General features: G+C 35.8%; 1 protein-coding gene across 4 annotated transcripts in view; it reads left to right on the top strand.

Annotated features, from left to right (window-relative positions):
* LOC131060366 (pentatricopeptide repeat-containing protein At1g06710, mitochondrial) overlaps positions 1–24,150 on the top strand; it is a 155,968-nt gene extending 131,818 nt beyond the window's left edge. Inside the window, exons 4-6 of one of the 4 annotated variants that reach the window (XM_057993553.2) lie at positions 245–399; positions 22,995–23,048; positions 23,517–24,150. The gene's annotated coding sequence lies outside the window, so the exon portion shown is untranslated. Of the gene's footprint in view, positions 1–244; positions 400–22,994; positions 23,294–23,516 lie in introns of all 4 variants that reach the window. The other 3 variants (XM_057993552.2, XM_057993550.2, XM_057993551.2) reach the window with 3 other exon arrangements.
* The last annotated feature ends 303 nt before the right edge of the window (positions 24,151–24,453 follow it).

Here is a 24,453-nt window from a genome sequence, read left to right as displayed (position 1 = left end):
TAAAACCCCTAAAATCTGCAATTTTGAATTACCTGTTTCTACATATTAAACAAACAGTCAGAAAAACACTGATTCTCCAACTCAAATGAGAATGACCTTTTCCTCTCTGTTTTCTTTGATGTTTATTTTTCTGTCAAAAAGGGATCATGATTGAATAATACAAATGTATAGGCAAGATTAGTAAGAAATTAGTCATTGCTTGGATCCCTTGGATCTAACCCATACCACTTTTTGACTTTTTCAGGACAAGGAGGCGATTGGAGGCCAAAAGATGCCGGGAATGCAGACCTACAACTTCAAAAAAAGACTTATGCCAGCCATATACCCTCAGGCAATGGCTGGTTCCCTTCTTATCTCCTCTATGCATTTGTTCAGCCATATACCCCCAAGCGATGGCTGGTTCCCTTCTTATCTCCTCTATGCATTTGTTTTATTCAATTTTCGCTTTTCTCCTTTGCATAGGAAAATAAAGATCACTCTCACGGTCTTGTGTGAGAGAAACATTTATTCAGTAGATTACTTTCTCTTAATCTTTTCAACTGTATGAAATATAATAAATTGAAAATAATTGAAAGATTTTCTGAAATTTTCTTCATGTAACTGTAATCTTTACCTAGGTACTTAAATTTTCCATTAAATTGTAATTATTATGAAAATTCAATAACAACCACCTTGCACAAATACCTGGATATGGTGTGGAGATATGCCCCAAAGCAACTCTGGAGATTATTAGAGAGATGAAGGCCCTTCTTGCTAAGCATGATATGCAAAAGTAAGAAAGGCAAAAAACAAAAGAAGCCATAGTAGCTGCAATGAATCCCACATTGTCCTCTTTGGGTCCCCTTGGTCACACTCGTGGTCGTGGAAGCCCAAATTTACGTCAATCACTTTCATCTTTTGGTGACAATGAGGGTGAGGCTAGTGGCATTCCTGTTAGATTAGACCCTAATTTTTTTGTTCTACGCAATGTTCTAGGAGCACAACCTTCACTTGAAGAAGGTGCGAGATGGAATAGAGAGAAGCATGAACAAGCAAGGATAGCAGCAACAAACTTTTGGTTTTACAATAATATATGTAATGTCTCCACTTTGAAATAAAATTCAATAATAAATGATAATAATAAAATTAAAATATTTAAAATTAAATTAAAATATAAAGTAAAATAATTAAATATAATTAAATATGATTAATTAAAAATTAATTAAGTTAATGAAAAGTCAAAAGAAATGAAAGGAAAGGTTGTGACTCCCTCAACAATGAGCTATAAAAGGGAGAAGAGAACCTTATTTGAGAGGGGGGAATAATTTGGAAATGAGAAGTGCAGATCTGATTTAAATGATAAGTGCAGATCTGATTATGAGAGGTTGTGTCCCTTTCAAAGGGCAGAAACAATGAAGAGTTGCACTCTTTCAAAGGGTGCTAATGGTGAAAGGGTGTATCTCTTGCCAAAGGGTATACATGATGAAGAGGTGTGACCTCTCCCTCACATTGAGAGATATAAAGGAAAGGAATCAAAAGCATCTAGTAAGATCACCATGGATCAAATCAGATCATAACTGTTATTAAGTTACAGGCAGCAACATCCTTGTTCTTGGTGGTATGCATGGGGATGTGTTTAATAAGTATGCTTAATATATGAAGCCCGATAATGTTCTTATGCAGAATAAATAGTAATATTAATATGGACTACAATATGTATGACAGTCATACTTAATTTCATATATATTCTCATAATACATAAGAAATTAGTATACGTATAGTCTAAAACATGTTATTACTATCAGTATTTAAGAAGTGGGGAAGGAGACGTTCCTAATAGGGGACATTACAATTTGTTTGATACTTACATTAAGAACTAGGGATGTTTGATGGACAAATAATTTATTTATGAATATTTAATTGATTGATTTGGGAAATATCATTGATTTGATGCATGTTAAGGTGGAGTTGTCTCCTAATATATTCAGTCTGAGTCATAAGTATCTTGAAATTGATTAATTATGGCTAAAGCATCCCTAAACCCATAAGGGGACATTACAATATACCTTTCAATGCGGCGAACAATGCGTATTGGGAATGTTTGGTTAATGCATTTACAACTGCAGGTAAGGGGTTTAAGGCCACAACAAGTAAAGACTTCAGTGGGTCATTGCTAGAGCAAGCCGTAAGAAATGCACAAGTTGTGGTTGATGATCATAAAAGATATTGGAGGAGAAAAGGATGCAACATTTTATTGGATGGATGGGCAGATGGATGGAATAGGACTCTTCTCAACTTCTTGTTGGCTTCAAATGGTGCAATGGTATTCCTAAAGTCTATTGATGCCTCAAATGGAATAAAAAATGTAGAGACTATGTGTAATCTATTGGATGGGGTGATTTAGGAAGTTGGAGTTGAGAATGTTGTCTAAATTATCACGGACAATGTAGCTGCATATGTATCTGCAGGTAGAATGCTTATGGAGAGGCATCCTACGATTACATGGAGTCCTTGTGTTGCACATTGCTTGGACTTGTTGTTAGAGGATATTGGGAAGATTGGATGGGTGAAAAAGGTGGTTGAAGATGCAAAAAGTGTCACCAAATTCATCTACAACCATACTTGGGTCCTTGCTTTGATGAGAAAACACACAAATGGCAAGGACCTTGTGCGACTTGGAGTGACATGATTTGCTAGCCACTTCATCACTTTGCAGAGCATTCTTGGTGCCATTCCTCATCTTAAGCAGATATTTGTGTCTGATGCTTGGTTGGCGTTTGCATACTCCAAAAAAGCTGAAGCAGAGAAGATTGTAAGCATTGTTTTTGATGAAGGGTTCACCAAAAGTGGGTAGGAGTTGATTGGGGTAAGTAACAAACACAAACGTAAAGTTTATACAAGATAATCTATTTGCTGATTTTTTGGGGGGGGGGTTAATTTTGTACTAATTTAAAATTTGTTTTCATTTTTTAAGGTGACAGAACCTTTGGTAAGGGTTCTTCCTATGGTGGATGGAGAAGGCATGCCAATGGGTTACATTTATGAGGCCATGGATAGGGCCAAAGAGGCCATTTCAAATTACTATGGCAGAAATACCAGAAAATGTGAAATCCTTTGGCACATCATTGATCATAGGTGGACAAACCAACTCCATCAACTGATACATGCCTTCACCTACTTCTTGAACTCGAAATTCTACTTCTCTAATTCATTTAGGGCTGATGAGGAGGTCATGGTAGGTGTTGTTGCATGTATTGATAAGATGGCACCTGATCCTAAGTTGAGAGACAAGGTTCTTGATGAGTTGGAGGTGAGCTTTGACATTTGCTATATGATATATCTTTATTTATGAATTTGGAAATGTTCATTGTTGAGTTTGACTATCTATTTATGAATTGGAAATGTTCATTGTTCAAGATGTACAAGGGTGCAAAGGGGAGACTCTTCTCTTCACAACAAGCAATTGATAGGAGAGGAAAACAACAACAGGTAAAAAATTTAGTTCAATACTACAAGAAAGAAACTACAAACTTGATTGTTACAGTTTTTTCTCAATTCTTACATTTCTAAATGTTTTTTTGTAGATTTATGGTGGGAGAATTATGGTGTTGGCATGCCTAATCTTCAAAAGATAGCCATTGATGTTTTGTACCAGCCATGTAGTGCTTTTGGGTGTGAACAAAATTGGAGTTTATTTGAGAGCATTCACACAAAGAAAAGAAATAGGCTGACACAAAAGCGCCTCAATGATCTTGTCTTCGTTTTGTACAACCTTCGCCTTCGTGCTAGAAAGGTGGAGGGTGTTTCACATGAGGCCATTGACTTGGATGAAATCGATCCATATGGTGATTGGACGATCAATGAAGAAAATGATGGTGATGATGTCCTCCTTACTGAAGAAGATCTTGCAAAAAATAGAGAGAGGAGCAGCAGGATTGGATGAAATGGAGGAGGATGAAGATGAGGACAAAGATGAGGACTTTGATTTTGAAGAAGAATCATCTCACCATTTAGATACCTCAACACCTATTGCTACTACTACTAGCTCAAGGCCTGAAAAATTGAGCTATATTAGGAGAGCAAAGAGGAAGATGTAGTCTTCGCTTTAGTTTGTTGTTTATGTTTATAACATTTGGACAAGTCATTATATGTAATTTTGTAAACATTTATAAACTTATGCTGCTGTTATACATTGTAAAATTTGAAACTAAGTATGAATGATGAAATTTCAAATATTGTGTTTTGGAGATCATATGACATGTGTAATGTTTAAATTATGGCTCTTATGTTCTCTAAATGCATTAATTTCTTTTTGTTTGTTTTGTAAAACTATGGTTTTTTTTTGCCGAGTCCTTTCGTGAGTCTGTGGCAAGTCAGAGTCCGCGACAAGTCTGAGTTTTCCAACTTTGATGAATACATTCAAGAACCAATTCTGGTGCCTCCACACACATAGGCATACCTCTGGCAATGTGCAATCCACTGTAAACCAAATTCTTGGTGGTCTGGGTTGCATTTGGTGCATTAACTCTTGCATGGAATTCGGCTAGGTCGACATTTCCTAGGTGTTTGATATTCCTGAACGCTGTGTGAGCTTGGTCTCAGGAAAGATTCCTTGAAATTCAAACTTCATGTCCCTTAGTCATGATTCATTTCTTTTGGTTTAGATGGGACAAAATTGCCTTATAGAAAAGAACATGCTTCCCATGTATTTACATTAAAAAAAATACCGTTGAAGAAACCAGGGTTATTTGCATTTGAAACTTTTAACTGTAAACAATCTACATCATACGCAAACCCCACAAAATTCACTTGAGGATCGTTAAAACAACATGCAAGGTGATAGGTATTAAAAAACTAGAGAGCAATACCTAGAGTGGGGAGGAAGAATGAGGTGATGGGTATTTGAAAACTAGAGAGCAATACCTAGAGAAGGGAGGATGAATGAATTCTTCCTTGTGTGTTAAAGAAACTTGCACTATGATTCTTTAGAGTCTCCGATGCTTTCACGAAATGGTAATGATGTCTTTTGAATTTAATGCAAAGATAATGCTAGTAATTCATCTTTGAAATTGTGGGAAAAAATAGTAATTAATGTGGCGATACATTAAGTTCTTTCTTGTATTGTTTTGACATTTGGCATGTTTGAGCTACTTTGTGTGACAAAGTGTTAGTTTAACATATACTTCCCATTGGGTTCAAATCTTCTGCAATTGTGGGAAATTATTATCCATCAAGTAGGTAGCTTTGGTTTGTTTCCTTTGATATATTAGTCTTCCGCAAAAGGAAGTCATCAAATGGAATGACGACACCTATTGCTACTGGCTCTAGCATGAATCTTCATTGTAATCGTCACTTAAGCGGAAGGTCTCTTTTCATTTTCACTTTGATTTTCCGTAGTTGTTGGGAATTACTATCCATCCGGTACTAGCAGACAAATAGAGTTGGAATGGCTCTTCATGTTGCACCTATTTCTGATTAGGGATCAGATGTCTACAGATGTTTCAATTATATATAATAAAGTGGTCAAGTTTGGAGAGGAGCAGGTAAATTGATGTGGAAATTATTATGGAAAGAAATAAACTTCTTCCTACCGTTTATGCCTACTGCTTGTAGGAAATTAGAAGCAAAACTTTTGTTGCGAAGAGAAAAGACTATTAAGCATTGCCATGCAAGAAGTTGGGTTTTAAATGGCCGCAAAAGTATAACTTTGATATTTTTGAGAGTTTGAACTTGCTATCTACAGATCTTTATGGGTTTTCTCCACTTTATCAACTTTACCACTTATTAATTGATCCGAAGTTGAAATTGGGTCTGTTGTGACCATTTCACATATCACCCCATCACAAATGGGGACCCCCTCTTTTGCTTCCAGTTTTAGGTTTTTAGGTTAGATTGCTAGTAGTGATCCTTTAGGAGGAGTAGGAGGAATAAGCTTGCTTAATCAAAGATGCAATGCTAGATTTGGCTAAGGCAAATTGTTTTAGAGAGTCAATACTTTGGGGAAGGATAGGCTAGAGTTCAAATCATCATGAAAAAGCTCAAGGCAAGGTGATTAAGTTAGCCAAATTGTTATTTTGGGGTCACTTCCAGTTGAGCCCAAAATCAGTGAACTTCCAGTTGGACTCCAGATGTGCGAACTCTACCTTGTGCATTTCCATTGCTTGAAGACGATCAAATCTTGCCTGTACGTTGCCGAGAAGTTGTCATAACCCTAATCAATAATAAGTCAAGGAAGTGAATGTGGTAGCAAGTTGATCAATTTATAATGAACCACTTCCATTTGCCTTCAAAATCTGTGAATTTCTTGTGATAGTCTAAAAATGCGACCTTACCTTGACACTTACAATATCCACTCAAAGGTGCAATCTTCTACTTGCAACTTCCAATCAGACCTCAAAAGTGCGAACTTCCAGTATTCCCCCTAAAGCGCGAGCTTTATCATTGGCATTTCCACTTGACTCCCCAAAGTGCGAACCATCACTTCCAATATCCACTCAAATGTGCAATTTTTCATTTGCCACTTCAAATTGCCTCCTCAAAGCTTGACCCATCACTTCTAGTACGGGTCCAAAAGTGCGACTTTCCACATGAGCACTGCCGTTACCTAAGAAAAAGCACGATCTTGCATTCAAGGCAAAGGAAGAGGCACTTAAGTTCTCGTGCCACCTTGAGAAAGGAGCCCCACGAAGAGAATTGATAAGGCAAGTCGGCTTTATTCCTTGGAAATCAAAATTACAAAACATTAAATGAAAGGCACAAGTTGGCCTTGTGATGAGGAATCCCACCCCTTTCAGCCAATATAAAGACAACATTGATCATTTCATTTGATCAACATACAATTGATAAAGTGAGTAATGTCAATCAGGCAGTGACTTTGATCGAGGAAGCATCGATTCCACTCCAAGCAAAATATTGCCAAGATCATCATTGCTAGGACAACGAATTTATTCACCATTGGTGGCGATTTTGATCAAGCTTCAGCACTTAACGATTTTGCTTGAAGAATTGACATTCAAACATCAGCAAGCACTACCTTCAATCAGCATCAGCAATCAAAGCTTTCAGATCAACAAGTTCAACCTTAACATCAGCGAAATTACATCATCAAGAAAAGCGATCAACTCACAAGATCAGCGATTTTGCATCAATAATCAGATAAACATCAGCATTTGACATCATTGTCACAGTGAAACTGCATCAGTATAAAGGCTATTTTGCCAAATTGGAAATCAAATTAGAGATCACCAGTCAGTTCTAAACTTGTTTGCAAGTCTGAATTGGGTTTTAATTTATCATTTTCATTAAAATCAGACCTTAATTAGATGCTGATGCAGCTTTAGGTTAATCATGTTTAAGAGAATTTATTCATAAGATGCTTCTTTTATTGCATTTCGATTACCTACTATGCTTGAATGCAATGTATTTTGATTAGATGATCATTTTTCAGATTTAGATAAGTCTAGGGTTTATATCTACGCCTAGGGTTTTAGTAATTCATCAATAATTTCGATGATTTTATGAGCTTTTTTGGAAGGAATTACTAACCTACAGGCATTTTGGCATTGTTGACATTATAATCATACCAGAACACTAACTTAGACAACTCTTGCAGGTAGAGCATGGCAGCCCCGAAGATCGGAACAAGTACACGATAGGCCCTTATCAAGGAAGACTCAAAAGGAAGTGTTGGAATCCAAGATTACATTGTTTTGGAGCAATGTAGGAGACACCAACCTTGGGCAAATTAACATGAAAAAAGTTCCATGGTCCCTTGTATACAACCAGGCCTTCCGGATTTTCAAAGGTAACGATGGAGAGCAGGATAGTGAAAGCAACAGGTTTCCCTCTGGTTGTACAATGCAATGAGTTGATCGTTGAATGTGCCAAACACTATGATGCTAGCACAAGAACAATAGTGGCACCTGGTTGCAAAGTACTTGCCTACCTATCTAAGACAACTATCAGCGAAACTTTTCATAGACTTGAACCCAACGACATGGTTTATAAAAGCAAAGAAGCAACATAGGCATTCTATGAGGATGATCCCGACAAATGCCTTGGCATAATTAACAAGTATTGGTTACTAAAGAGCAAGCCTAAGCTACCCACCAAACTTCACAGGACTGATTTTGAGGAGAAATTCAACGATTCAATCACTTTTCCCAACCGAATCATGGCAACTCCTCAAGCATCCCAGTTCAAGAATTGGATATTCTACTTCATGGAGATAATATCAACTAGAAGAGAGAAAATCCAATTGGGCAAGAATCATAAGCAATAACCTTGACATACAACTCAAGAGGCTTGCACGCATTAGGACATTCTACATGAGTTCATATATCATATATTCACTTGCTAGAGCTCGTGAGTACACAAGATTCACATATAGAGGTCCAGTTGGAATGGAGTTGGAGATTTGAGAACATGTGAGTCATACACACAACTGTACTATCCAGGCAGAGCACATTATAGGAGGGTGAATGATGCCTTCACCATGCATTTAACAAGAACCTTGCAAGGTGGCATTCATCGCAGACTATCCCCACAAGCAAGGGAGTTGATAAAGAAATTCAGTGCTTGGTATATTCAGTTTCCCAAGTTAACCTATATCAAAATTCAAGGATGCTCTTGTCCACCCTATATGCTACCACGGTATCCTACTGACAAGATAGTATTGCTTGAGTTGGTAAGGCAATTGATGACATATAACAAAGTGCAAAAGAATAGACACAAGACTAGAATCACTTTTCCCATCTCAATTGGGCAATCATTGGAAGTGTGTCCATCCTTGCAGGCAATAGAGAAAGTGGAAGAAGAGTTGAAATCTCACCTTCTTATTCCATACTTTTCCAGAGATAGCTTTGATCCTTATGGCAACATCAGAAGATCTAATGGAAGAAGGCACAAACACAAGCTACAATTGGAAGATCATTTCATGAATGCTCAAGATGAGTTTGAAATAAGAAGAAGAATCTGCTCAAGACTATCAATTGACATCATCAGGATGTGCAAAGGTCTTCGACATTCCAGATTAGGCACAAGATAGTGGAAAATGCCTTCAACCGATATATGAACAAGAGAAAGCCAAGAAGGTGGGAGTCAATTTGATTGACTTGGAGATCACCGATTTGAAAGATTTGATGAAGCCAGTCTTAGCTTATACAAAATGATGGGTAGACATCTAGATCCAAAGTAAAAGAGCCGAGATACACAACTGACTTTCAAAGTAATGGGAGGAGCAGAATCCTCCGATGAAGATACAAAAAGCACGAGCGTCAGTGGAAGTGCCACTCAGTCCACTCACTCCAGAGGATCGAAGAGAAAAGAAAATCACAAGGAAGAGCCTTCAAACAAGAAGCATAAATCAAGTTTAGGTCGCCCTTCCACTAGTACTTCCTCTATACACAAAGTAGAGATGAATCAAGCTGCTGGCTAGGAAAATCATCCGCCAAGAGAGAGCATAGAACATGGAGTGAATGAATCCATGGAATCCACAGTTCACAACAACAGATCTGAAAAGACAAACAAGGGTAAGCAACCATTGGGTTAGGACAATTCAATCCCATTTGAGCAAATCAATGACAAAATGGGCAAAGAAGTGTATGTAGTCATTGAACATGAAGATGAAGAAGTAACCTCTCCACCTCGAGAAGATCAACAACTCAATAAGGTGGAAGTAGGAGAAGAGAAATTTGCTATCCCAGCATGGCTTAGGGAGAGGTTGACAAAAGAAGTAATAATAGTAGAAGAAGATCCTATTGATTTGGAGACCTTCTTGAATAGAACTCAAGAGACTGTTGAAAAGAAGAAAGCAAGGAAAATGTCAAAAATGACAAGAGATGGTACAGGATCTTGAGTGATATAGATTGCCACTCCAAGAGTAGATAAGCTTGAAGGCGAGATCACAACAAAAATATGATTTGGAGACTATTGACTTAGGTCCTCCCACCACGGAGCAGGCATTGGAAGATATGAATGACACAGTGAAGATAGTGCATGACATGTTGAAGTTAGAAGTAGAAAAGAACAAGAAATTGGAAAGAGAAGTAAGCGCATTGAAAAGTTACTTCCAACATTTCAAGCAACCGCTAAGGCAGCATGATCCTTCAACTACGCCACCGCCATTGCTTCCTACAGACTCAGTTGACAATATGGAAAAGATGAGAACTTCAACACACCTGATGGAAACTTGGATAAATAAGACTTTCAAGAAGGCGGATGCATTTGTAAAAGAATTGGTGAGGATATTTGACAAAGCTGTAAGTGTTCTTGAAAGAACTCAAATCCTCATGGCAGCCTATGATACTTTCATATTCACTAGAGATTATACTGCGTTGAGATTGCAAGCAATGAAGAAATTACCTAAGTAGACTTTGGTGAATGGAAGAGTGTTGGATAATGGACGATCGCCTGATTTCCACTTGCTCCGAATGAGGAAAGTTTATTTTTGAAGATATTTGTAGTGGATGCACCCAAGTTGATGAAGCAATAAACTTGATACATGACAAAATTGTAGAGGTAGTTGAGATCATACTTGGGAAGGAGATGAATGAAGGAATTCACATAGATGCAGAGCAACTAGCTGAGAGAGTGAAGATCATATTCTTTGGGAGAGATGGATCATCTTTTGAGAGACAGTCGGATGATATACATGCATTCATGGTACTTGCTAGCAAGACTAAAGATTATGGGCTAGGATGGGAGAAAACCTTTGCCTCTGTCTTAGATGAAGTCAGCTTCCTGGAAGAACAGTTGAAGAACTTGTTTGCTGCTCCAATAATTGAGATTGAGTTCATGACGTCTAGATTCGTTGAATTTGTAGCAAAAGAAAAGTATAAGGGAAACAAGCTTCTAGAAGATAATTTGTTATGATCCTATGTGACGTCATTTTTCTTGTTGAAGGATTTTTTCTCGGTGATTGTGCCAAATGGATGTCACATTCCCATTGGCTAATATTCAATAAGTTGCAATAAGATTAGGTTTTGATGTAACAAACCCTAATTAGGGTTTAGGTGGCAAGATCTTGGCCCTTGATTCAGATTTAATCTTGGTCATTCATTGTATCTGGGAACACTATATAAGCCCCACTCATTTCATTTGTAAAGGATCAATTAGAAGAGTTTTGAAGAATTGTTGCTTGATACTGTAGAATTAATAAAATCATTCAAGTGTTGGTGACTTATTGTATTTTGGAGCATTTGCTTGTTTATTCATCCTTTTATGAGAGAACTTGATATTCGATAAGAAAAAAAATAGAATAGAATTTGCTTTAAGTATTTTAGATGAATGAAAGATGCATGTGCATGATTGATAGTGAAGCTCATTGTTCATACTAAAAGTATTCCATCAATGGTGAAGTACCTCGTGTAGTCGACCGAACCAATTATAGCTAAAGCTTAACTTCAATTACTATTCCATCATTGATATGCTTCATCTTGAAGGTATCTATGCTTGTGGTAGTGATTTGAAAATCATCAAGCTGCACTTAGAAGATTGCACTAGCCTTGTAGAGATGTTCATAGCATGTCAAAGCAAAGCTTAGTTGAGCTCACTTGAGATTGTCCATTGTCTTGCATTCTTAGCACTAGCGTAGCATTCCTAAACCTTGCTCTCTTTTTCACTTTTTAATCAAAGATCATTAGTAGTAGGAAAGAACAATATTGCAACATCATTCGAAGAACGTCAGTCATTGAGCTTGAGAAGAATAATCGCGTAAGTCCCTTTGTAGGTGCAACAAACACATCGCACCATTGAAGCTATTCAACACTTCAAGACTTGACATTGTAAACCTTGGAGTCGTCTCAAGTGATCCTTTTCATGTTCAGCATTTGAGAAGTCTTTGTTCAAGAGAGGATAGATTATTCAATACTTTATTCTGTGTTCAATCATGTATAAAAACACCATCAACTGGGTCCCTATTTAGCTTAAAACATAACACTACCCTCTCTCAATTTTTTTGTAATGACACCGACCAAACTCAGTCAGCTAGGTCATCTATTTGTTTATTTTAGTTAATTAAATAAATAAAATATCAATAAATGAAATTATTGAATATTTTAATAGGTCCTTTTGGGTCAACCTAAGAGGGAGGTTGTTGAACTAATAATTATATAAATCTTATAATAAGTCAGCTCTCAGACCGACCTATGGTGGTTATCTCTTGACTGAGCTATACCTTGTTTATATATGTGTGATTGTGGAGTTGTAGAGCATCATCAAAGAATTTAGATATTTACTGCATTAAACAAAATCAATTTTACTCCAGACAAAAAATTGAAGGAATCGAGTGATAGGACAAAATACCTATCAATGCTTAGATTTGGAAACGCCATCCACTAGGGAGGGTAGACAGCTGTGTGAAGGCAGTAGATTAGTAGTTGTCAAAGGGCACCAAACATAATTAGTTGCTAGTAGGAGAAGCGAACCTCAGGGTGGCATCCTTATAAATTCCAGGCATCATGGATCATTTTGCACCAACAATAGGCAGTGAATATTCAAGTATGGCCTAAGTTTTACATGTTGAATGATATATCAATCATATATTGCTACTAGACTTCAAGTATAATAATATGTTCAATCAATTATGTTGTGTATGAACTGTTTTGCATATTTTCTCTAAGAGCTGTATGTTTATTCTAAACCTGATCTTATTATTTGAAAGAGAGCTATTAGTTATATCAGGAAACCACTGTCTGGTGTATTTCAGAAATTTTGGATTATTAAAAAAATCATTAACTTTTAAAAGTTTGCCAGTGTTAATATTTAAATCTGGAAATTATTCATTAAGATATTTCATTTTCTCATCCATTGATCTTTCCAATTAATCCCTACCACTAATAAATGTTAAGTGAGACATATAAATAAGACCTTCACTCATTCATTTCTCCCTAGCTAGCAATCATATGATCAATATCCTATGTAATCTAACTCATTATCAAGCTAGTCCTATCACTATCAAGCAAGCAAGATAGCATCTATTGAACATCCATTGTCAAGCAACAAGCCTGCATACTATCATGTTGATATCAAGGTTATGCTACAAAATCTGAGAGCAAAATCTAAATCTACATCAAGAATTCAAATTTTTATCAAGAAACAATGAAGCAATCTAAGGTCTTTGTTGTGGTATTACTGTTTATTATTTGATTTATGCATAGATCTTAGGTTTTATTGAGTGATTTTATGAATGTGAATTTGGATATTGCATTGCATTATTTCCATCTTAATTAGATTCACATTTTCATAACTTCACATTTTGGCATGCCCGGTGGAACCCAATTCCTTGAGTTTAACAAAAAAAATTATCGAAAAAAGTGTGTTATTTTGAAGTTGCAGGTTGGATTTATGCTTCTAAGCTGACAAATCACACATTTGGGCCAACCTACAACACATTTGGTATAAATATAATATCTGTTTTTCTTTGCAGAAGGGTTTATTTCATTTGGAAGTCAGATCTGCGTTTTTGATCAGTGTTCCAACACATTTGGTTATCCTCCAGCGCATTTGGCTTATTTTGGCAAGCTTATGAAAAATTGTACTAAGGTCCTGACTTTCTCAAGCGTTGATCTATTTTGAGGCACATTAGGTCAGTTTTTAGGTGCTTTTGGCATCATGAGGCACATCTGGTCCATTATGGGGAGCATCTGGCATTTTTTATCCTTACTTTGAGTCCGACTTTGCAATTAATCAATAGAGTGCCACATCTGGTTAGTAGATTGGCACTTCTGGTCAGCAAAGTCACGCATTTGGAACATAAAAGGGTGCACCTGGTCGATAGTAATAATGAGGCACTTTTGGTCATTTGTGGACCACCTTTCACGAAAACAAGCATAACTTTTGACTATATGTTGGATTTTGAAAACTAAAAAGCGTTAGAAAGCTGATTCAAAGATCTTTGTTGTGGAGCAAGTGGTTCTTCCAGATCTTGCACCGAAAATTGGGAATAATTGTTCAAAGTCACCCTTTCATTTTTCTAGGGCTTTGTCTTTGTTGCTTGTTGTCTTGCATGTGTGCAAAATTTCAAGATCTAAAGATAACGAAAGCTAGCTTGGACTTCATTTGATTGAACCAAGAAAGATTGGAAACGTTAAATCTAGGTGCACTTGTTCTAAATGCTCTTTTTTAACTTTCCAGGAAATCACAATCTTTGTTATCATTAGCAAATCATTGCTTGCTATCATGTTTGGAACTTTGGTGCGTTTTCCTCACATTGAAATCAGACTTAAAATCAACCTTTCACATTTGTATTTGGGATCTAAAATAAATCATTGTCTTTTTAATCCCCAAGATTTACTTATGTTTGCTGTCCTCTTGCGTCTCACGGTGAACTTGAGGATAAAAAATAAGTGATCCTTCCTTTTTTTAGGGAGCCTGCCTAGAGAAATGAACACTCTAGGGATGAACTCAACTCCCGTGCTCTGAAAATTATAAAGAGCAAAGGGTGAATTGAAAGTTGAAACACACCTCATGAAAATGAAATATTATCAATTTGGGCTAAGTCTCTAAGAACTTTATACCTTAGAGTAGTGGAGATGGAGAGGGGGTAACCCTTTCCTCGTGACTGTTTGTCTGTGTTCCCTTTCATCTATGGAGTTAGGCCTCAAAGTGACTTTGAGGTATATTGAGCATACCACTAGTTGAGCTTGTAAAGCCTACTTGAACCTTCTTGGCCATCTTTTCTTGTTGTACTTCGTGATTACAAGGATTGATAATCCAACTTGAGTAGGCTTGTGGGTGTCTTATGTGCTTGAGTGTTTAGATCTCCTTTCCTGATTGAAACCTAAAGGGGATAAATATCCAAATTGAGCTATAGAGAATGTGTTTTCTTTTTCATTTCTCTGTAATAATTTCATGTGCGAATGAAGATATATTTTACTCCTATATCTTGTATGCGTTGTCATCTTTATTTTTACTTATTGTATTTAATTTACCAGATATAGCAGTAAACAATTCTGAAACCTTATTTATCAGTTGAAAAGAAAGTTGAAGACTCATCATTTGAGGAAAAGTAGAAGTCAGAATAGATCATTAAGCATAAACCAATATTAGTTGACACTTATGTTGCATCTGGCAGTTAATGATCCACTTTCAAATACCCAAAGACCTTGAGGTAGGAAAGAAATTAATCACATCCCAAACAAGTACAGAAGATGTAATGAAGAACCAAAAAATGTTTGGTGAATGACTAAGGAGGGTTGAGGAAGCTATGTTGATAGCCACTCATGCAAAACAACACCTAAAAAAAATTAAGGAAAAGGTTGCGAACATGAACCATGAAGAGCAAGCTTTTAGGCAACAATAAAGTTCAAAATTTCAAGGGAAAGCAATTATGATGAGAGAGTATGAGGAAAAATCAGAACTGCATGAAGTTGAAGAAGATCTAGTTAATTCCAAATCTTCTATTCTTCAGTATTTTAGAATTGATGCAAACATCTATAAGACATCAACAAAAGAAGGTAAATTTTGGACCATTCTTATGACAGCTTAGAATATGAAATAAATGTTCCATATCAAGAGGATTATGAGGTGGAGTTCCATAATTATCCAAACAAAAGTATTACAAATTTACAAGGATACAAATGTTGTGGTCACTAATGATGATGGTGGAATTGTGGAAGATAATGATGAGCATGAAGTATATTCAATAATCGAAGAAGATGTGGTTAGAGAAAATGTTGATACTATGATTATTAACAATAGACCTTTGTTTGTCCTGATTTTGGTAATCATAAGATGATTGATGAGTTTTATGAGGATGTCAATGGTAAGAGGCATTACCTTATTTATATGCAATATATCATAGCTAAGCATGAGATGCTGTCTGTGGAAGCAAGCCACATACAAGATATGACATTCCATGGCAGTCCTACCATTCCTTACACAATTAAGACATCAGTACTTGTTATCTCAAAGGTTGGACACAAGGTATGCAATGAATTTGATATAATGAATTGAGAAAGAAGTTGAGTTTGCATTCGATGTATCTTAATGGATAGATGATTATATAAACCGTAGAAATCAGAATCGCCCAAACTCACCAAGATTCGATGAGTTCAAGGCAAGGCACCCATCCCGAGTCTTGGCGAGTCCCAAGCCTAAGACTCAACCATTTTAATTTTTTTTTTAAACTTACAAAATTTCAATGCTTGTTTGGTTCATGACATGCCTATCTAGGATTTTAAAACAATGAATATGGTGTGCGCCACGAAGGTCTATGTGGTTTTGAAGGTCTTCATTTGGGCTTGGTGGTATGGGTTTCGCCCTCGAATACGCCTTGTATTGCGACAGGGAACACTCCAAGGGTGCTGTCCCTCATTTCTGTTGGGGGCGCTGCCCCTTGACCCTCACGAGGGGTGCTGCCACTTGACCCCACTATGGGTGCTGCCACAAACCCTGCAAGGGGTGCTACCTTTCAACCTTGTTTTGGTGTTGCCCCCAAACCCCCATCACACTATAAGTCTAAGCAAGTAATAGGTCAATGATGAATCATGATCATAAAAATCTACAAAATGAATAGCTTTTGTATATGTATATACATACATATATACATATATATGTATATTCATATGTATATATATATGTATGTATGTATGTATGTACGTACCCTATTGAGGAGATGATATAGTAATTGAGGAGATTGATCCTAAAAATTACGAAGGATGAAAGTACAATCAATCTCTCTCTCTCTCTCTCTCTCTCTCTCACACACACACACACACACACACACATATATATATATTTCCATCATGACAAGTCCTACGTCTTTATTTTTTATTACGTAATATCTTCCTTAATCCTAGCACTTTCATCCTTCGTATTTTTAGGATCAATCTCCTCAATTACTATATCATCCTTATATATATACATACATACATGTAGATATGTAGATATGTATGTACGTGTCTATATATGTGTGTGTGTGTGTGTGTGTGTGTATATATATACATCTTTATTTTTTATTATGTAATATCTTTCTTAATCCTAGCACTTTCATCCTTCGTATTTTTAGGATCAATCTCCTCAATTACTATATCATCCTTATATATATACATACATACATGTAGATATGTAGATATGTATGTATGTATGTATGTGTCTATATATGTGTGTGTGTGTACATATATATATATATATATATATAAATGGTATAACGTATGGGGGTAAAGAGAGAGGGAATAATGTCAAAGCCACAATAAAAAATCTTGTTTCATACATTGGACAACTTGTTTATTATAGAAGGATCGCCATAGGCAAAGATGGCATGCTATAGTCCTTGTACTACTGAATACAAGTTAAGTCATAGTTTTAGTTTTATTATTTATTTTGATGCCATGGGTTTCATATTCCATGAGTTTTGTATACATTTGACAATATTTATATATTGAGATGTGTATTTCCTTTAGCTAAAATTTGCATTTATAGTTATTTGATTGATGCATGCTTGTATATGTGAGGAAAATAGCTTCTATTTGATGAGGTTATTGTGTCTTTAAGGTTTATTTATTAAAGGGTGCATGAAACAAGTTTTAAATCATTAAAAATCTCTGGATTTATTGGTTTTTACAATTTGACATGTCTTTGCTAAGTCCGTGTTGAGTCTGGGTGTCGAGTGTAAGGCTCCCCCCCCTTAAACTATATCTTGCAAATAAATAAATACTCATGATTGCAATAATATAAAATGAAAGATAATAACTCAATATTCATCTTAAATATAAAATGCATCTCAATAAAGTAGTGCTTAATCCAAGTATTAGCATGTGGAAAATGATATAAATAATAGTACAAATTAGGCATCTCAGGCCTTATGTCCAACTCAATACCATATGAAGTACAATACAAATGATATATATAAGAATTGAGGTAAGAAAATACAGTCGGTCTCCGAATGCCATAGACCCCAACAGTCATCCACTAGCTCAAGAGACGAGAACTTGGCTCCTGCGCTTTCTTGCCCAACCATAAAGCTTACGCTCCCCCGAAATCTTTCATAACATGAAAGATACCCGACTCTGAATGAAATGCTTGGCTAACTGGAAACAATAGGCAGGAGGGAAACCCAGGTGCAATTTGATATATCTACACGCATTTGTAATAATGAAATTCAATGTCCTACTATTAGGATATGGCCGAGAAACATAATTTATAATTTGCTAGGCTAGTTCATCTATTTCAATGTATACATGAGTTTGATCAAGTACTTTTAATAAATATGTTTTATATAGGTGTTCTTATTTTGCAATTCGTGTGCCTTTAATGCATCAGCTCATTCAATTCTTAATGCATCAATGATAGACTGAAATTCCCTTTTTCCTATTGGCATGAACAACTGTATCAACTATATTTCACATGCTCTTTATCTTTCTTCAGTTAAGACTTCTTTTTTGCTCTATATTCGGCTTCATTCAACCGCTTCTTTTTTGCTCTATATTCAGCTTCATACAACCGTACTAACTACAGTTCAATGCTTTTATTTTGCTTTTTGATTTGTTCCATTCGATGGATCTTTGAATAGCTCCCATAACAATAAGTCAAAACTTTGATTTGCTTGATTTTGATATTGCTTGTAAAAAGCATATCGATTCATATATTTTTCTTCACTATAGTTGATTTTTCGGTTTATAAACATTGCATTCGATAATGCTATTCATAGCATTATTACATTATAATGCAATTTGCAATATTTTATATATATATATAAAACTTATTGTACAAAAGTAGATAATTTCATTGAAATAAAGTTTAAACCCATCTTATTCTTTGAAACAAGATATTTATGTGATCATGAGAAAGCAATAAAGGTGGCGATTTTAAATTCCCTAACATCTTGTTTTCAAAACAAACACAATATAAGCAAGTACATATCTATAACGTCTTTCAGACATGGTGAAAGGATGTGTCTCTTGCCTAAGGGCGTACATGATGAAGAGGTTCAACCTCTCCCTTACATTGAGAGTTATAAAGGAATCAAAAGCATCCTATGGGAACACCTTCAATCAGATCAGATCAGAACTGTTATTAAGTTACAGGCAGTAACATCCTTGTTCTTGGTGATATGCATGGGGATGAACGAATGAAGGAGAGAAAAAGGAAGTGATAAGGAATATTAATCTGCAGACTTCAGATTGATCATTCATCGCCAAGTAATTATTTACAAACAGCAGATTGGTATGCTGTATCTGCCCATTATGAATTAAAGGATTAATTATGCTGATTGACAAATATTAATTCTGGTAAGAATGAAAATAAATATACATATGATTTGATGGTTCTTCCAGAGGGAATCCTGGTCTAGCAGGAATAGGAGGGATTGGTCGAGATAGTTCTGGTCAGGTCCATTTCTTCTTTTCTGTGTATAAAGGGCTACACAGCAATAATGTTATGGAAGCCCTTGCTATTTGGTATGCGTTACAGAGAGCTTATGCTTTGGGTTTGCGGAGGGTTATTTGCGAGTCTGATTCTCAGGTGATGATTACCATGTTGAATGAGGGGTGGCTGGAAGGGGGTGATTGGCGGATTGCTCAGATCCTCCAACAGATGCTCAACTTGAGCGGGTTTTTTGATTCTATCTCCTTTTCCTATATTCCTAGGGAATGGAATGGAGTAGCGGACTGTTTGGCCAAGTGGTCGTCTGCCCGTTTGGAGGGATGGAATATTGTTGACAGGAGTCTTTTGCCTTCAGATCTTTCTGCTGAATTGGATCAATTACTTGATAAGGATAGGATAGGGTAGTTTCTTTGTTGGCCTTTGTTAAGGTCTCTTTCTCTGTTTCTTTGTATTTGTCCCTTCTTTCTAAAAATGATAATACATATGCATATGATTATATAAATAGAATAAGCCCATAATATAAGATATATATAAATATATATTTGGCTAATAATAATGAATTTTATATCAGAAATGATTAAATATACATACATATCAAAGCACATATATTTAAAATTCATGAAAGACATTATATTAATGACAGAGTCTTTAATCTTTCGCTAATGCCTTTGGAAGGATAGGTTGGTTTGTGTAGGGAGAGGCAGACTAATTCCATCCCAAATTAGGTGAGCCCCAAGAGGTGGTATTGATGGGTGCTCATGAAACCCTTGGGCCTACTTGTGGAGGTGGTTTCCAAGCGCCCTGTGACAGTAATTCCCCGTGCTCCATTAGGGTTAGGAAAGAAGTAAGGATGGGTCTAATATAATAATTATTGATTGTATTACGAACAATTAATTGTCTCTAGCTTAATAATCTGAATTAAGGCATAATAATGCATAATAATGTATAATGATGCTTGTTAAATAGGCAGCCTCCTAGTAGGGGACATTACAATTACTAGCAGATGAACAAATATTTTCTTGACAAGCTTGGCGGAAACTCAACAGTATGCAGCAAAAAGTGGGAGAGTTTTCAGTAATGGTTAAGTTGCTTCTAAATTCCAAATTGGTGATTAATGGTTGTTGCAATCATTTCATGTTGTTTATCTTCATATTTTCAGATGTTGCATTGATGGTTGCATGAAGTTGTGTGCATGTACTGCCATTATAGCACTTGGAGATTGTGTATTAATGATTTTTTATCAGTTTATGACAGTGGAAGCCTCCTCAAGATAGCTATACATTTAATTTTCAGTTTTAACACTATTGTCATCATTTGTATCAGCCACCTAAAAGGGGTATGTGTGATTGCTATTGGTAAATTGATGAGAAGTGTTTTTCCTTCTAGCCTTAGTGTGTATGTTGATATGAAAATATTGAATCAAGAAATTTACATGATCGGTACATTGCTTCACAATGTAATAGAGAATGATAAAACTGTTGGATTTAGTTCAATCAGAATGGTGCAATAGAGATACGTCGGTGCATTCCACAAGTTTATTTGGGATCTTGGTATTGGCATACAAGTTTAGAGTGCTTGGGGACAAGGAATTTTTGGGAAGGGATGACTGTAATGCCCCTTTCTGTTGAGTAGTCGAAATTGTCTCTTTTAGCCTATTTGATTCCCATAGGCCAATTTTGGGCTTCATTGGGAATAATTAATTATTTAAATTTTAAATAGTCTCAAGTTTCTTGGGATTATTTTATATTTAATTAATTAAAAGATGAACCTTGTTTATTTTAATAAAGTTACTTTATTTTGTCAATGGAAAATTTATAAACTAGGTCACTTTTTGGGTAGGAATATGAAATAAATGAAAATTAAGTAATTTTGTCAAAGATGGGATGTAATAAAGTTGAGAACCAAAAAGCACTTCATTCTTGACTTGTTTTTTGGTGAGTTTCTTTGAGAGCTTGTGCTTTTGGTTCAGCAAACCCTAGGAGGAAAACCCTTGGGTTCTTGGTTGATTCGACAAAAGCCCATTTTAGTTAACCTTGGTGGATTCACACAAGATTCACAGGTGCATCTATTGAATTGAATTTCAAAGTTTTGAGTGTAAAAATATCTAACTTCTCTACAGGTAGAAGTTTTGATAGTTATATGGAGGTTTGCAATCAAACAGAAAATTATTGTTTTCTTTGGTTTTGGATCAATTTTTTAGTCTGATTGTATTTCAAGCTGAATGCTAGGAAAGTTTGGATGCCATGGCATGTGGAATTACACCTATGGTTGGGCGATAATAAATGTGGTGAATTGGAGTGGTTGAAGCTCTCATTTCTGACTACTGTTCCATTTTAAGTTGGGTGTGAGTGCATAAAACAAGTTGAGGCCTTTTTGACCTCTCATTTTCCTCTTAAAAGTGGTTTTTTGGGTTTCAATGTAGGCAACTCCACCTTGGACAGTCCATCACTTCCTTTCAGAGTTATATCATGGAGTATGGGTGCCATATTTGCTGTTTGAACTAATGCAGCAGGAGGGCATGAGGATATTCTACTGTCACATTTGATTTTGGGGAGCTGTGGGAGTCTTGGCAGTCATTAATGTTGTTGTTGCAGACCTATTGGACATCTTCCTTGCTGGTTGAAGGAACTTCAGGTTGCTAACGTGGGTTGGAGCTGTATTGGGAGTGGCCAGAGACATATGACAGTTGTTAAGGAAGCTGGTTGATGCTAGTCAATACTCAGAACTTCCTGTGGATATTCGTGCTAAGATTTGGAGTGGAAACTGTTACCAAATCAATGACCATGCTGGAGTAAAATGGTCAGAGATAATATTTGTTGACATCTTATTGGCCATCATTCAGAACAGCTCGTTGTGATTTTTCATTGGTTTATGTTAGACTCTGAAATAAAGGGTAAATATTTGATATATATATTTGAATCCAAGCTTATATTTGTTAATGACAATGTATTCAAACTCGAAACATCTCTTGCCTAAAACTATGGAATCAGAAATCTCTTTTACAGACATGCACATGAACTGTTTAACAAAATTCCTATCCATTAAACATTTGGAAAAGTGCAAAATTTTGGCATAGAAAGTTGTCTTTGTTCACTACATGATAGCATGCTTTAATCTCTTGTATTCTCTATTTGCTACTTGGACAATGATCTCTTTGTTAAAATTGAAGATAGATCATTATAATTGTGTTAATCATTATGAGCAGTCTTAATTCTTTAGTTCACAAGTATAGAAACAAATTCAATCAAACATTTGAAATGAATGATTTGTGTGTCCACCATTTCTTGAGAATGACTATATTCCATGATCCACATTCTATTGTGGTATCTCAAGCACAACACACACAAGACCTACATAAAAAATTTCATCCGATTGATTGGGAACTTGTTGCTATTCCTACTGAAATGGTAATCAAATTTGACTCCAAACCTCCATGTGAAAAGATCGATTCTATTTTATATGGACAATTACTAGGAAGTTTGTTTTGCTTTAGTAAATCTAGACTTAACATTATATCTGCAGTAGGTATATCATCTAAATTTATGCAAGATCTATTTGTGGATCACTAGAAAATATCAAAAATAATATTAAGTATATTAAAGGTACTCTTAATTCTGATCTCTATTTTGCACAAAAAATGCTAATCTATAATGCGTCTGTGATATTGACTAAGTCGGTGATTATCTTGACAGGGACTCTAGTTTGGGCTGTCTTCAAATTTGGTGCAAGTGCTATCACATGGAGCAGTAAGAAACAATCGACTATGGCTCTCTCGTTTACATTGGCTGAAAATAGAAATGTAATAGAAGCAGCGAAGAAGTCAATGTGAATTAAAAGATTATTGGATAAGTTTTGGATGGGTACTATTGAGAGTACCACTTCATTAGGTGATGGCCAAAGTTGTATTACTCTTGCTAAGAATCTAGTTCAGCATCAAAGAACAAAGCACATTGAAGTCCATGTGCACTTTGTTAGAGAAAAAGTTTCAATGGTGAAATTTCTCTTCAATTCTTTCAAACTGATGATTAGATTATAGTTATTTAAAAATAATTTCTATGCCATGTGAATTCTCTAAATTTAGAACAATGTTAGGCCTTAAGGAGTTGCCTTTGAGGGGAAGTGTGCATGACAATGATAATTTATTATTCTTGTACAAAAAATGCTAATTTATAAGGTTATTGTGATACTGACTAAGTTGGTGATTGTGTTGATAGGAATTAGTTCGGGTTGCCTTCAAATTTGGTGCAGGTGCTGTCACGTGGATTAGCAAGAAACAATCAACTATGGCTCTTTCATTTATAGAGGCTGAATATAGAAGGGCAATTGAAGCAGCAAAGGAGCCAGTGTGACTTAAAAGGTTATTGGATAAGTCTTGTATGGGCACTATTAAGAGTGCCACTTTATTATGTTATATCCAAAATTGTATTGCTCTTGCCAAGAATCTTGTTCAACATGAAATAACAAAGCACATTTAATTCTATGTGCACTTCATTTGAGAAGAAGTTTCAACTGAAACTACTCTTTAGTTCTTTCAAACTGATTATTAGACAGTACTTATCTTTAACAAACTTCTATGCCTTGTAAATTCTCTCTAAATTTAGAACAATGTAGGCCTCAAGGAGTTGCCAATGAGGGGAAGTGTGCATGACAATCATATCTGCTAATGGCAAACATTGATACCTAAGACCAAGCCTTGGATAAGATCTAAGGGTACATGTACGACATACAAGCTATGTATCGCTTCCTCTAGATTTCTTCTTCCATTTGTAAAAGCACTGTATATAAAACCTATTGGCATTATGTATTTTAAAATTAACTTGGTGGCAGCTTATAGAGTTCCTTTGCTGATTTCTTTGTGCTCAGTCAATGTTTGAGAATGTGTTTCAAGTTCAATACATAATTCTTTTTTTTTTGTGCCAAACTATGATGCATAGGTTAACACTGCATTGAGTACAGCTATATCCACTATTTCGAGCATAGAAAATAGATAACTCTTGTATGGAATTACTTATATAAATACTTGTCAACTGGCAGATATATTTCAAATGTAATTTCAGTGTCTTCAAACAACAAATTTTTGACCTTTTAAACAAGTCTAGAAACAACTTTGTTGTCCAAATAAATTCCTAATCCAGGCAGCTTGTAACAGCG

The sequence above is a fragment of the Cryptomeria japonica genome, chromosome 4 (genome assembly GCF_030272615.1).
Source record: "Cryptomeria japonica chromosome 4, Sugi_1.0, whole genome shotgun sequence".
Classification (NCBI taxonomy): domain Eukaryota; kingdom Viridiplantae; phylum Streptophyta; class Pinopsida; order Cupressales; family Cupressaceae; genus Cryptomeria; species Cryptomeria japonica.
This window is presented reverse-complemented; position numbering and strand designations above follow the sequence as displayed.